At 33.3% G+C, this 5,662-nt stretch overlaps 1 long non-coding RNA gene across 2 annotated transcripts; it reads left to right on the top strand.

Moving 5' to 3' along the window:
- Positions 1-518: 518 nt before the first annotated feature.
- LOC134278777 (uncharacterized) lies at positions 519-5,411 on the top strand. 2 transcript variants are annotated; one of them, XR_009994520.1, is made up of 4 exons: positions 519-551; positions 653-773; positions 4,447-4,536; positions 5,305-5,411. It is a non-coding gene; the product is annotated as an uncharacterized LOC134278777 (long non-coding RNA). The 2 variants fall into 2 exon arrangements; XR_009994519.1 differs by lacking the exon at positions 519-551 and having other exon boundaries at positions 563-773; positions 5,305-5,409.
- Positions 5,412-5,662: the final 251 nt, after the last annotated feature.

The following is a 5,662-nucleotide window of genomic DNA, read 5'->3' as shown; positions in this document are numbered from 1 at the left end:
ATTTGATTTTGCTTAAATGTTGGCATAGGTGACTTGCATTGAATTTGTGTATTTTCTAGTCATTTCTAAAATTAGCAGATACCGCCAAATTTATAGTGTACAATTTTGCATTGATATATTTGCATAGTTTGCTCAATGAGATATTGTGAGATATTGCGAGATATTATGAGATATTATTACTATGAATTTAAGTGGAATTTATCTAAATCTATTCCTGTAATTTTCAAAATGTATGTAAATCAGATTAATAGCAATTTATTGGTAATCTAGTCAGTATGATTGTTGCATGTATGATTGTCTGTTATTTGATTACATTTTAAGTACAAATTCATTTTTGTATGTTTCAGCCTTTCACCACGTTCTTCAATAAACTTGAAACACAGTTTGATTGGGTGGTTTATCTGTTTATACGCAGTGACATACATCTAGATCATGATTTGCCATTTATATCAATCATTCTGCTTCTCAGACCTTACAATCACAGTAGACCACTCTTGGTTGAATGAGGGATGAAGTGGTTTTTGCCTTAATTGGTAGCAGTGCAACTGTGGGTGTGTAGGTCTGAAAAACAAAGGCAAACTCAATGATGTCACGTGTAAACGATTGAGAACGGTTTGGGAGGGCTTTGCTCTACTTCCTCTTTGCACTATAGATATAAAGATAATTCAGAAGACTGTGGTTATAAGCTGCATCACAAACCAAAGGAAATAGGACTCTGTCATGCAGCGCATTTTGATATTCATTATTTCTTGGTGTTTGATAAATTATTTAAAGTAAGTAATAATTTATGTTTGAAATTTGAATTTAGTTTTTGTAAGTGTGATTACTACATAGTATTTTCAAAAATATTAGGTATATTTTATAATAATATTTTATAAGGAACAAGAGAGAAGACTGATTAATTTGTAAATTTGTGAGTGGAAGAGAGAGAGAGAGGGGGGGGGCTTTATTATTTTTTTCAATAAATACAACTTATTTTATTGAAAAGAATTATCAAATACTATATTTCAATAAGAGTATTATTATAAAGTGAAACATGTCTAATCCAACCTGCACCCGGAGACGAATTTTGAGTCGGATTGCAGTGTAAAAACATAGAAAATAGTACAAAAAGGAACGAAATCATACGTCGGAATTTACAGTGTGATGGATTGCACAGGTGTCGGATTACACAGTTTTCACTGTAGTTTTTTTTTTTATTTTAATTCTATCCGTCTTATTTTATTCATATCTGGTTTAAATGTACGCAATCACCTTATTTAACATGACTAAGTGCGAGCAATAATAGCTTTCGACCGCAATAACTTCCTATCGGCATGCACTTCATTGAATATATAGATCATGTATGCAAGTCGAAAATGTAAGTCTGGGTTTCCTGGGTTTGCATTGTTCGCCGTACTCCTTGATTTTAGGCATACCTGATTGAAAAGGTATAGGTGAACCATAATTTTTTATACTGTAGATTCCTAATTATACGCGAGGAATTAATTTCCGCGTAATTTCGCGAGAAGCGTCACTCGCGAAAAAATATTACTCGCTTTTATTTTTATGGTGCTGAAATCTATGTAAATTCTGTTGATCATCCGTCCATTCGCGAAATATAATTCTCGCGATTTGACATGAAAGACCCAGTTCGCGATAAAAAGTACTCGCGAAAAAATAAGGAATCTACAGTATTGATTTTCAACTTCTCTTCTTTAAGTTTGAAATTCATAAATTAATTGTTTTTCATACTAATTGTTAGTCCATTATTTATACACTGAATTGACGACGGACTTTTCCGTTATTTCCCGATCATGACAAGGAGAACACAGCGGATGTGACCGGTCGGCATGGGATGCCCACTCCTCGATGGCACCTGATCCAATCTCTGAGTTTTGGAGGTCTGTGTTTGCTCTGCTCCTATTGTTTATTGTTTTATTGACTTTTGACCCTGAATACTGTTTGTAATCTCCATATATTCCATCTTTATGACTCATGGGCCATTGCAATTTGGCAATTTCTTCATTCGTCGACCTGAAGAATTTATGTAATTTGTTCACAGTAGGAAAACCTATCACAAGATCTGCTGGGAAGTTCCGTACTCTTTTTATATGGAATTGATGGTTGAAATATTCGATCGGGTCAAAGACATCTGTAATACCTAGTTATTGGTATAACTTTTGGTGCGTCTTACAAATGAATGGAGCTAGTGATTTATAAAATGAATTTGAGTTAACTTAATTTTTGACTTGACAGGGAACAAAAAAATTCTTCTTTTGCCTCCTTTATCGTCATTCCGTCTATTGTATTGACTGATTAATTTGTAAATGTGTGAGTGTATGTGTGTCTGTGTGTATGTGAGAAAGAAAGAGAGAGAGAGAGAGAGCTTTATTTTTAAAAATAAATACAAGTTATTTTATTGACAAGAATTAGTAAATACTTAATTTCAATAAGAGTATTGTTATACAGTGAAACATGTCTTATTCGACATGCACTGAAAGACAGACGAATTTTGAGTCGGATTGCAGTGTAAAAACATTAAAATAGTACAAAAAGGAACGAAATCATACGTCGGAATTCACAGTGTGATGGATTACAGGGTATTCGATTACACTGTTTTCACTATAGTTTTTTTTATTTTAATTGTATCGCTTATTTTGTTCAAATCTAGTTTAAATACTAAGTATATGCAATCACCTATATTTAACATGACTCAGTTCGAGCAATTTTAACTTTCGACTGCAATAATTTTGTACCGGCATGCACTCCTTTGTTTACTGAGTATAGATTTACAAGAATATGTAGGCAAGTTTGGGTTTCCAGGGTTTGCAGCGTTCGGCGTAGTCCTTGATTTAAGGGATGGCTGATCTAAAAGATTTAGATGAACCATAATTCTTTATCATTTATTCTGAACTTCTCTTCTTTTAGTTTAAAATATTTTTGACTAATGAGTTTTGCAATTTGGTAATTTTTTCATTTGTCGACCTGAAGAATTTTTTTGATTTGTTAAACAGTAGAAAAACCTATCACGAGATATACTGGGTAGTTCCATGTTATTTTATATGGAATTGATGGTTGAACTGTCCTATCGGGTCAAAGACGTATGTAATACCTAGTTACTGAGATAACTTTTGGTGCGTCTTACAAATGAATGGAGCTAGTGATTAATAAAATGAATTTGGAATTATTTATTTTAGAATTGAAGGAACAAATATTTTCTTTTGCCTCCTTTATTGTTTAGAGGCTATATAATTAAACATGTCATCAGAAAAGTTACTGAGACTTTATGTTTCTAGATACTAGTTAGTGTATTGGAGTAGGATGCAAAGTTCAGACTCCGAAGCGATGTTTATATGTATTTTAACGTAATATAAACGATGCCGTTTATGGTAACCATATTTAAAAAAGTGTTCTATAAAGATGGAGGATGGTTGGTTATGCTTCACAAAAATTGTTGCATGTAAACATCATACTATCGTCGGAAACCCACGGTCCATCTCATATGATCAATAATTAAGCGTATGGGAGATTGGCCGTGTGTTTCAAACAATTATAGATTATACATGTAACTGCAATTGCAGCAGAGCTACGCTGAGGCGTGCTTTACTCATTGGTTGTTCATCAAAAATTTAGTTATGATGGCCAATTTTAAGCGCAAAGAAGAAATATCTTTCGTCTTTCTTTTGTAGTTCTCTTTTCTTTATGGAGACCGATGAAAAATTTCCCTACAAAGGTTATCGAAATCAAGTCAAATATTACCCACAATGCCAGCCTAGGTCCCATACTTTTTCCAGCCTAGGTCCTCTTTTTCCTGCCCAGTGACGTGTCACATTTCAATTATACTGGTTACTCTCCAGTAACTCATGTCACTCTCCATTGTTCCTAACCAGTGAACCTTGTCATTCTCTACTGAAAAACACACGGCGGGTGACCGGTCAGCAGGAGATGCTAACTCCTCCATGGCACCTGATCCCACCTCTGATGTTTTGGAGGTCTTTTTTTTGCTTTACTTCTGTTTTGTTTTGTTCTATGGACTTTTGATCTTGATTACTGTTCGTTATCTCCATATGTTTCATTGTTACTGCTGCAAATTTTGTCCTTTACTCGGCATCATAGTGTTATTGAGCATGAGGCATCTTTTTCATACCGCAATTAGTACGACACGGGACCTCTGTTTAAAAACGGTCTCATCCGAAGGACCGGTCTCCACGTCCCTCAGTGGAATTAACTCCTTACTTCGCAAGTCTAGAGCAGTCACTCTGACCTTTGCGCCACGCGGACGACCATTATGTTCGATAAAAAATTACACACAAAGTAATAAGTGTTCTTTGATAAGTTGGATATAGTAAATTGGAATGTTGTTCACTTTAGAAAAGCTCATTAAATAAACTCATATACATTACATATGAGATTGAACTCTCCTCTGTTTACAGAATCACTCTAACTGCAAACTCTACTTTTTAGCATTACTTGGGCCAGTCCTTGTAAAACCACTACTAGGAGTGTTGAGTCATTTCAGAACAGGGAATGCACAAAGTGGTTTTTGGGATGGTGGTAAGTGAGATTAGATTTGGTATAATATGAAAATAATATTAAGTGTCATACATATTTATTCATATTAGTCAACATAATAAAGGGTTGATTTTAAAACAGAGTTTAATCACATTGTTTTTGTGTGTGTAAAAATGCATTCATCTACATAAATTAACTATTTTTCTTCAAAATACTTTTAATAGATGATATTTAGTTTGAAAATACCGCATCTAATAATTGAAATGTGCACATTAAAAAAATGCACCTTCTTAATTCTGTACTTTTAGTGAAAACCATCATTGAAGAAATAATATATGTTTATCAATGAAGGGCAAGTTAAATGGTCTCTGAAAGGCTATTATTAGAAGCATGAAATGTTAAAATCCGCCATTTGCAATGTACTTTCGATTTCATATCTTAACATTTGGACAAAAAAAAAAAAAACAGGGAAAACAACTTTCCAGAGGTTATCAAAGTCCAACTTGCCCTTCATTGATAAACATATATTGTTTCTGCAATGATGTCTTTCACTAAAATTACGGAATTAATTAGGTGTGTTTGAAGGAAATATATGCATTTTTCTGAAGATTTTTTCTCAATATTTTTTTAAAAATACTTATTATCAAGTGATACTTTTTGTCTGTAAATCAATGATATATTTATTAACCGAGAAAGTTTTAAATTTATAAACTACGTAGTTCTGGAACTATTGTAAAAATAAATTTTTGGACAAGTTGACCATTAGTGAAACCTTAAAACTCATTATTGACTAAGACCTATTTCCTGCAGTACCCGGTATGCGTGGATGTGGCGATACAGGGAGACTTACTCACAAACCTGTTGTCCTGGATACGGCGGAAGTGACTGTCAACGTAAGTATAGTAACAAATTGCTGTTCTTTAATAAATGACTGCAATACGTGGACTACATATGTATATATGCATGGTTATACGTGTTTCTAAAGACGAAATCCAAAGAAAAATTATCGATTTATTGAATTTACATGTAGGTGTAATTAGACTTTTTTTTATCTTGAATTGTAAAATTGTCATCGTAATTAAAGACAGTCTAATTGCTAAATTAAATTGTAATAAAAATGTGTATAAAGTGACCTTAAAGCTGAACATGCGTTTAATCGCAATTATTT

The sequence above is a fragment of the Saccostrea cucullata genome, unplaced genomic scaffold (assembly GCF_032062105.1).
Source record: "Saccostrea cucullata isolate Sc308-1 unplaced genomic scaffold, CSIRO_AGI_Scuc_v1 ctg5935, whole genome shotgun sequence".
NCBI classification, from domain to species: domain Eukaryota; kingdom Metazoa; phylum Mollusca; class Bivalvia; order Ostreida; family Ostreidae; genus Saccostrea; species Saccostrea cuccullata.
The sequence above is the reverse complement of the archived record's forward strand: the minus strand, read 5'-3'. Positions and strand labels throughout refer to the sequence as shown.